This window comes from Mizuhopecten yessoensis, unplaced genomic scaffold (assembly GCF_002113885.1).
Source record: "Mizuhopecten yessoensis strain PY_sf001 unplaced genomic scaffold, ASM211388v2 scaffold5229, whole genome shotgun sequence".
NCBI classification, from domain to species: Eukaryota; Metazoa; Mollusca; class Bivalvia; order Pectinida; family Pectinidae; genus Mizuhopecten; species Mizuhopecten yessoensis.
In genome coordinates this window covers 1,603,979-1,614,346 of record NW_018405944.1, presented here as the reverse complement: position 1 = coordinate 1,614,346, position 10,368 = coordinate 1,603,979, and positions in this window count along the sequence as shown.

Genomic DNA, 10,368 nt, shown 5'->3' with positions numbered 1-10,368 from the left:
CATAGTTTTGCTGTTGTTCGTTACTTTCTTCTTTTTAAGGGCTTGTTTTCTCTTTTTAATACCGTATATTGGGAAATTTTCGCTGCAGTTTATTATTCGCCTTTTCGCCCTCTTTAATGAGAGCGAAGATAATTAAACAACACAATATCCATAGTAATGAAATGTGAAGGGCGAAATTAACACTGGGCGAACATTGATTTCATGGGTTAAGGGCGAAGGTTTGACCGGGCGAAAAAAATCCAGGTATACAATAGTTTATTAAGGGATTTCTTAGTGAAAATCGCCCATGTTTATTAACGGCTTTGATCTCATCAACTAGAAAAAGAAAAAGTAGATAATTGTAATTGTATTCGTTTTGTAAATTTTATATCATGTAAAAATGCATATTATACTATCGTTGCTTATTTGCAACAAAACCACACGGGGGACAAAATACTCCGGAATCTTAACATATACGGACAAAATGTACCACGGCGTTAACACACAAAGACAAACTGCACCTCAACATACATGTAACTACAGGAGGGGGGGATACATCAAAATTTTAACAAATGAGGACAAAATATGTTAATGCTGTGGATTTTTGGGATGTTGACGCTGTGGTACATTTTGTCCTCATCCATTAACACACAACGATACGCATTACCACACTATCTACACGCAAGCAAAAATATACAAAAGCTTCAACACACAAAGATTAAATGTAACATGACGTTAACACACACGGATAATCTGGGTCACAGCGTCAACACAAGAGGACAAAATATATCGAAACGTCAACACACGAGGACAAAATAAACCACAGTATGAACACGTAAGGACAATATATACTACAGTATCAACAAGTAAGGACAAAGTATACAACAACAACACACAAGAAAAACACAAAAAAGCGTCAACACACAAAGACCAAATGTAACCAAACGTTAACAGACACGGATAAACTGGGTCACAGCGTCAACACACAAAACCAAATGTAACCAAACGTTAACAGACACGGATAAACTGGATTACAGCGTCAACGTCAACACACAAAGACAAAGACATCTCATACAGTACGAATAACCACGTTTTTGCAAGCTTGCATTTTGCGTCACGTGGTTGGTATGTAATAATACTGTTACATAAGGTAAGATAAATATATAAAATCCTGTTAGTTAATGTTTACTTTAAGGAAACTAAATACATATAAAAATGAATGATAAACAACACTGCAGTCTGGCACGTTATTTTTGATACCCATTGAGCGGCATAAAACTGTTTTTCAAAACACATTTTGAGAAATGCTATTGTTATTGTCACAAAAAAAAAGAAACACGTAATAATAGAATGTGTATTATTAAATAAATAAGCTTGACAGGTTACTTTAAGCGTCTCGCCCAAATTTATAGCGTGTTTATGACCCTTGCCATGTATACGTCAACGCGTGTCTCAGATTTATTTCATTTATTTACGTAAAATGTCCTATGTGTTGTTAATATTTCAGGTTTGCAGTAACAAAAAAGTTTAATGCTGACTTCCCTTGTAATGGCCCTAGAAACTGCGAGTAGTGTCATTTTAAGTCTAAGTTCACTCATTTGCAAAATGTAAGTTGAAAATTAAAAAAAAAAAGTAATATATAAATGAGAATGTAAACGTCAGTTACCTAACGTCACTTTCCCATGTTAATATTACCGACAATTCGACGATGACGATAAATGTCTACGCCAAACGTGACAACTTTAATTTCAGCCCCGAGGTAAATCAGTAAAAAAGTCACCCTCGTCAACAAATAGCTAGGGAGAGTTTCTCTTAGGCTGATTGGGTAGAACGTCAGACTCGTCATGACTTTTCTCGGGTATTTACAAAGTTCAGGGTAACAGTGATTTTATATTAAGCGATGGATTTAGTTCCACTTTTTGACTATTAAGCCACTAAAGCATTCAATTTTGCCTTACTTTACTTTATCTTACCTTGATGGTCAAATTATCAATAATCAAGCAAGCGGAACACATCACACCACAACACCTTCCCAAAAAAACACGAAAGACAATGATATACTAATTAAGGTTTTGTTATCTGTGTAAGGTTACTGAGTGCTCCATTGTGTTATACGTGTAACAAACAGGTTTAATGGTCCAGCGATACGGGAGAAACGTATAAAAGGCATCATCTTTTGATGTGGTTAAAAGTGATGGTGAAACAGGTCAGACTTGCCTTGTTTGTCCACGTTTTTATGGGCGTTCGTCATTTCATTCCATTTGTTTTGATGTTTTTGACAAGTGTGTGTCGACGCTGTAGTATATAAACAGATATCTATAAAACGTCAAAATGTTTATAATGTTCCCCTAAAGAACATTGTCAAATCCAAATCTATTGATGATGTAACAGGAATTATTTCATGATTTACTTGCTTTTCACTTTTTTCCAGAATTTGAAATTTAAGAAAACCAAGCTTCATATTATGGCATTTCGTACAGTATAGAGTGAATCATATGTACGGATGTGTAGTAAGGATATCCTACACTAACGGCACACGGGCAAACTATCCATTTCCTACATACATACATAATGATGGGCTCTATTTCTCACACTTCTGAAATTAGATTAAATTGAGGTTAAACAGGACATGTACAATGCATATGCAACATCACTAAATATTGCAAAATTTCTAGATAACGTAAACACAAGCTAAGCCCATGTTTGGAAGGAGCAGAAAAGTATAGATAATCTGAAGTTCTTGAGGTGGTGTCAGTTGCCGACGGCAAGATCACCACAGTTTGTGAAACGACGTTTTGGCACGTTTCAAATTATGACGTCAAAAAAACCAAAGTGGGTGAATGATTCTTTTAATCTTACACCCCATTTTCACGTGACATGGCGTCACAGTGGCTCAGCAATAACGTGACGTCAAGAATTTGGAAAACTAGGATGTCGCAATGCGGAAAAGGCAGCGTAATGAAATTAAAACTGTTAACGATATATTTACCGTACACATTAGAAAGAGGAGAATTTCTTTTTGAGCAATTTATGTTTGTAAATATGGAATATGATAAATCTCGCTGACATATGTGTTTTCGTCAGAAAAGCTCAGGGAAAACAATTATATTTTCAGAATGGCAGCCATTCAAAATGTATTTTTATAGTTTCTGAGCTTATTCTGGTAGTTGGAATGAGATAAAAATATTATTTCATTCCCAAGGGTTTAGAAAAGGGAAATTCCACCCTCGGGATATCCCTATCCCACACCCCTGAGCATGAAAGAGACTCATGATCTCACATCCGGTAGAAGTGTGGATACACTAGTCCAGGGTAAAAGAAGCGTGTTTCTCCCACACTTCACAGATACATTCCCGTTTTTGGTAGGGAAAAGATAAACCTGTCTTGATCTACCTCGATCAAGACAGCTGGCACGCGCTATTACGTCACAGACAACGCACTTCTTTCAACATGACCTGTAACCCTGTGCACTTTTAGCAAAACCGATTATATCATCACTTCTTTTACACACATGTATAATACATAGTCAGGTAAACAAAACATGGCAAGCACAGTATTCCGACAGTTCAAAATAGGCGAATGTGTTGCCGTAGGAAAAAATGGTGGAAAGGGAAGAATTGTTGATGAATTTAATTGATGATAGTTCGGTGTATTGGGGTCAAAAATACAACTTCGCAGTGAAGGTATTTTTTCGGTATGAAAATGTGAGAGAAAAAATAATCAATCACTCCTGTGTGATGTAGACAGATAAGGATAAGATATTATTTAGGTTTAGCACTCGGCAAAGCGATCATGCTAAACCTAAAAAAATATCTCATCCCAAGGGTTGAGATATCTCTGTCTACATCACACAGGAGTGATACATTCTATTAATCTTGTATACGTAGAAACGGGAGAAAGGTGTGGTCAAGTCACAACAGGAGCCTTTGACAAATATGACAACGTTCATTTACCAACGATACGTTCTAAATATCATGGTGTTCTAAAACGTTGAAAAATTTCCCTAGCCATGGACGTTTTATTTTGTAGAATTATGGTAACGGCTAAAGTAGTCACCCCGGCGTCCTTGTCGGCGTCCCACCTTCCAAGGTTGAAGTTTTGGTGCAAGTTTTTTTCCAGACAGTGTTGGATCATCACACTCAATACACAGTTGTCTATTATGAGTTTAAGTCATTTATATCGAGTGTAAGCAATGTGCTGGACCATGTTTTCATATTTTATGGCCCCAAAACAGCTTAATTGAACTTAGTTAATTTTAAGGTTCAAGTTTTTGCGCAAGTTTTGTTGGGTAGTGTTGGACCGCCACCATCAATAGGCTGTTGTCTATTATAAGGTTGAAGCATTTATATGGAAAGTTAGCAATGTTCTGGGCAATAGTTTCATATTGTATGTCCCAAATACCTTAATTGGACTATGTTAAATTTAACGTTCAAGTTTTTGGGCAAGTTTTGTTGGGTAGTTTTGGACCACCACTATCAATAAGCTGTTGTCTATTATAAGGTTGAAGTATTTGTATTGAGTGTAAGCATTGTGTTGAACCAAATTTTCATATTTTAGCGTCCAAAACCAGCTTAATTGGTCTTTGATAATTTCTTAACAATCACTTCACATAGATGTTTCTACACATTTAACGGTCCTTGAAATATCCTGGTGGTAAGTGAGGTGGCAAATAAAATGACAGGCACTATATCAACGTTTTACTATACATGTGTTTCTATTGATAGTTGCAGTATTATAATAACATACATAGGCGAGCTATGCTGTTCTCTGACAGCTCTTGTTTTACTTGGTCTGGTTTGCTAGGCGTATTACAGATTACAGGTTTAACGGTTGACATATATTTCAATATGCTTCTGAACCGAACTAAATGAAAAATATATTGATTAATGAGGAATGCATCTTAAATTGTTCTTAATGTGTGTTTGTATTCAGGTAAACCACATGGTGGTCGGGTGGTGCAGTGGATAGTGAACTTACCTTTAATCAAGCCAGCCGGGGTTTGTCTCCAGGTCGGACGTGAAATGGTACATGGGGTAACATGCCCGAATACGTGGGTTTTCTCCAGGTACTCCGGTTTCCTCTCACAATAAAGACCCCCGCGCGCTAACATCCAGGCTAACAAGAGTGATTGATATAAGTTGAAATAACTTGTTTCTTAATTGTTTGGAAATAAATAAAGTTGATTAGTTTATCTTTGCTACCTTTCTAAGATGTGACAATGTGTCATTAGCATAGAAATGTAAAAGTCATAAGAAATTATAAGAAAAAATGTTCCAATTTGTGTTGTGTTGTTTTATGGTGTTTCAGAGAAATACATACAATAGCATAGAATTATAAACATATTTGCGTATTAAAGTAAGTTTTCCTATGCGTTAGCGGAACCTTATGACGTATACAGCTGTCCTGAATATCTAATTCGGGTCACGCTACATCTGCAATCAGCCATCGACCTCGTGACCCATCTCTGAATGAAAATTTATGACAAGAGTTTTCCTCTCTGAATACAGGTGATCTTTAATGTGATTTTCTATAACGAGTGTGTATTAGGCAAAAATACATAAGTTTGTTTCATGTTCCCGAATATGTTTTTCTTAGGTAGGTATTAAAACCTAACCTAAAACTACAATGGAAAATGGATACGGAAAGTCTGAATAATTATATTTTGCATTTTTCNGTGATATATATATATATATATATATATATATATATGTAGACATTGATATGACCAGCGCCCAGCGATATGCTTATATATGTAATCACCAAGTAAACGTACAGATTATGCATGTTTAAAAATGGATTTTCATTCTTCTTACTTGAGAGAATTACAATGTTATCTCAAATATATTGCAACATAAACATAGTTTTATTTGCATGCATATTCAAAATGACAAAAGTGGCACTTCAGATTTTGTTATATAAAGTCTGGTGTATAATTTATCATTCACATTGAATGTACAAACTGGCTTCTCAACTCGTATAAAACCCAATTGCAAAGTAATATATATCTAAGTCAATTTTAAAACTTGTTAGTTTCGAGATAATATCAGTTATGGAGTAACAAAATTAATGACCTTCATTCCCTTTGCAAAGAGCTGAAGTAAAGATCAGGAAAAAAATAACAAAACACATGACATCATCGATAAAACTTCCACACTGGCAACGAGAATATTTTCAATATACGAGCGCAGCATATCTTTTTGTAACGTTAGATAGTTGACATTGACCTTTACAACCTTTCCAAAGTGTGGGCACGGGTATCCTCATCTTACAGAAACAAGTCTACATTTTAACTTCCTCGCCCTGAAAATGGCGCAAATAAGATCGTTTACCGGCGATTTAAAATGTCTGTACGCGTCATCAAATTATTTCTTCTGTAATAAGTTATTAACAACTTAGCATATATTAAAGATCCATGTCCTATTGCAGACAAAACACCAGAGAGTNCCCCCCCCCCCCCCTCCCCCCACTCGTTTTGGATATAGCTGTGGTGGTAATGACCCAGGAAAATACGGCTGATCAGGTAGGTCAGCTGGTGGAAAAACATCTTTATTTTATCATAAACGTTCTCCAAGGTAAAGGTTTCCTTTCAGGTTCACTTCAATTCAGTTTATTCCAAAAGCGGTAACGCTTATAGGAGTTTTACAGCGCAGGCCAAGGGTAAGAATCCCGGATTGGCCTTGTAGGATTTGTTTACTTTCAGAAAAATGCTTATTTCTGTTTGTTTATTCCATCTATTTTTCATACATGTTCTACAATGTAAAGGTTTCTTTTCAGAAAAGATTTATTTAAGCTAAGAGGATACAGGTAAAAAGTTTCCAATTTAAAAAAAAGTTTAAGGCAGTGGTACGGGGATCCTTAAGATCGATGTAAACGTTACCAAACAACTTGATAACGAAACAATACGTAGAATAATTTATTGATCACGTCATTGCTTATCAAAATAGCTTCCGAAAACAAATATAACAAACAGACACAAAATAGACAAAGCTTTGTATATAAATTATTTTACACGGGATGGTAATATCGACTAAGTGCAGATTTGGACAGGAAAACAACACCAATTCTAATTGAGAGTTAAAACTGACCACCGACTAGACAGGGGAACAACACCAGACCACTAGCGGTCAAGATCTGACTGAGATAAGACGGACCGCAGAACTGGACAACACCAGACCGCGAGTTAAATCTGGCCGGTACAGCCAGCATACGTGGAACAACGAGCGATCAAGATCAACAAAATTCCTACCGACTTACTTCTTCATTAAACATCCGCCAGTTGACAAATATAATAAACTACAGTGTACAATGTATATTTGTATTTAAATTTGACCATTACTGAACAAGACCAGTAAAGTTATTAATGATATATATATATATACAAATTAAAACTTGTTTTAATGTAATTTATGCAGTCAGACTTACATGCTTTTACATAACTATTTTTATTTGCGGAAGGAGGTATGTTGGAGTATGAGTGATGCGGTCCGACAGGTTACATGCGCGCATTGATATGTTGCTATAATTAGATCACTATAAATACAAATGACGCAGCAGCTCCTATTCAGAAGCTGATAAAAGAAGATGGCGGAACAAGGTTCGTACGGTCAAGGTCAATTTTATTTCAACTTGTTAAGTTTTGTATTGTTTTATCAGATTTTAGTCTATACAAGATAAACTTAACCCACCACCATTCAATTCAGATTTGGTGTCCTTGTTTTATTTAATTATTTGTCTTACCAGCTTGCCATGGTGGATGTCCTGTATATTCTTGAGACCGTTGGTCGATAGAATGACCCACATTGTTAGAATCAGTCATTAGCCGTTGTCAAGAAGTTCTTATCGGGACTAAGCGTTACAAAGACAAATAAATAAATAATTAAGGTGCACCGAATCTTAAAATTGATATCGATATGCCCGTTATCACACAAAAGATGACATCCGTCAAAGCCATAATCCACTGTCAGCAGCAGTCTCCATTGACACTGGAGCAATACGTCTGTAAGGAAATGATTACTTTGTCAATTGGTGACTGTAAATTTATAATATAAATATTTAATAAGAACGATAAATCACTTTGTTGTTTTAGTAAGACAATTAGGAGGTTTTGTTGCGAAGTGGGAGGGGTTGGGTAGGTAGGGGCCACACATGGTGTGCACCTGTGGATCTATTTAGTAGTTAGTAGAAAAACACAATTACATGTTTCAGTTTTTGATATGTATAGATTTTGAGGATGTAAATGATGCTATTTTTTTTTTGTAAATTTGACTCATCCACTTTTTGTGCTTTTCAGATTCAAAATAAGGCAAAATTATTCCTTATTTTCTTTGAAAATAGCTTATTAGGTCTTTTTTTGGTCTAACCGACTACATACCTACCTAGCCAGGGACGGGGTACCAGAAGTTGATCTGACGCTGGATGCACAGTGGGAACAAAACCATATGCCTCTCCTCAAAACGCTGACATTATTTCCTCTCCCAGTACTGGTCATCCTGTGGTAGCTCTTTGGTCAACTGGACAGACAACTCGAGACCAAAGTTGAACAGCATCATAGCCTTCGACCGCTCTGCGAAATTGGCTTTGTCCTTCTTGCGAGATCCGGAGGGCATTCATAAGCATCTCCCTTTCACCTGACACGGGACAGTTCCGCAGAGACGGCAGAGGGACGGGCCTGTACAAGCAGATGTATAAGGTACGACAGAGGGACGGGCCTGTACAAGCAGATGTATAAGTTACAAATGTACGACAGAGGGAAGGACCTGTACAAGCAGATGTATAAGTTACGGCAGAGGGACGGGCCTGTACAAGCAGATGTATAAGTTACGACAGAGGGAAGGACCTGTACATGTGGATGTTTATGTAAAACAACGATAATATAAATGCATCATTCCAAATTCCCAAAAATAACCCACCTACGATAGTCTGAAATACGAATATCTATTTTGTAAACGCTAGTCCAAAGAATAGCGACAGAAAACGGATTCCAAACTACTCGATGAGAGAAAATGAAGAAAATATGTCAATCGTCAATATTAGATACACAATTCATATAGTTAACATGATCAGCATCTACTGTATCGGTTAAAAAATGGAGGATGGTTCCAATTATAATGAAGTGATTTGACAGTGAATGGTTGTTTCGATAGCGAAAACCACAAAGAATTGTTAATTATTTAATTATATGATAAATATTACTTACGAGCTCTCCATTGTTGGAGCATTGACACAATAGCTGACCATTTCTCTTTGGCGCTGTTTCCAAAGACGGCACATAGCCCAACAGCATGGTAGAAGCATACAAAATAGGATACAGTAAACTTCATATCCGATTCTCTAAAATAAATGAAATTATAATTATTTATTGGGGTTTTGCAATTACATTAAATATTCCAGACTCACGCGTTACAGGCGTTAGATAGGCCAGAATCATCATGAATGGAGAATATGCTATACTTACCCATGTGAGATCCGCCGGCGTTGGGCATACTTTCTTAATTCCTGATAAGGTGAAATAATGGAACAATTTTTGGGCATATCCTGGTTCGGGCTCCACGCTGAAAAAAAGGCAAAGATATGATTAAGTGTTTTCAGATTTTCAATGACACTACGTTACGAAAACTTGAATCGTCATTTATATTGAAAGGAACTCCGTGCCGCCCGTGTGAAATGTCACAAAACTGTCCAAACTTACCACGTAAGGTCCCGATATGCAACAGGTCCTTGATGCATGGCGCACAGCATTACCACATATATCAAGAATAATCTGATATTCATTGTGGTGATCCAAGAATTAAAATAAAAAATTAAAATTAGGGGATAGACTGACCATCTCCAACAAGGTTATGACGTTCAAAATGGCTTCTTTAGTTCATCATCATGACGTCATACCATTGTTTGCCACAAGGTCGAAAGTTCACTGAGCACGGCGAGTTTAATTTTTGTGGTTTATTCTGCTATGGGTATTTCCTACTCAAACTTTGGCTCGGGCTGAGGGTTTGTCGAACTGCACCCAGATTTAAACATTGAAAACTATACGTGCAGTTTGTCTTAGCTATCCATTTAAGTATTTTTATTTGCTTTTTATTCTTAACAAACAGTAGTTTTTGCCATAAGCAAAAGGAATGGGCATTAGTTTCGAGAACATTATAAGTACACTCCAGCCTGTGTCTCCGGTATGTACATATACTGCGTTCAACGGTAGATGTAAAGGAGACTTGGAGGGTCAAACTAGCTATGTTACGGATTACTGTTGATTGATGACGGGACAGAGGCAAGCTTCTTTTCCTCCTTTCCGGGACTTTAAGGTGACGTCTATCTCACGAATTCTCAAAAACTGACATCTCCCCTTTGATATGTTACGGATCTGCCGTTATGTTCAATTTACACGAAAAA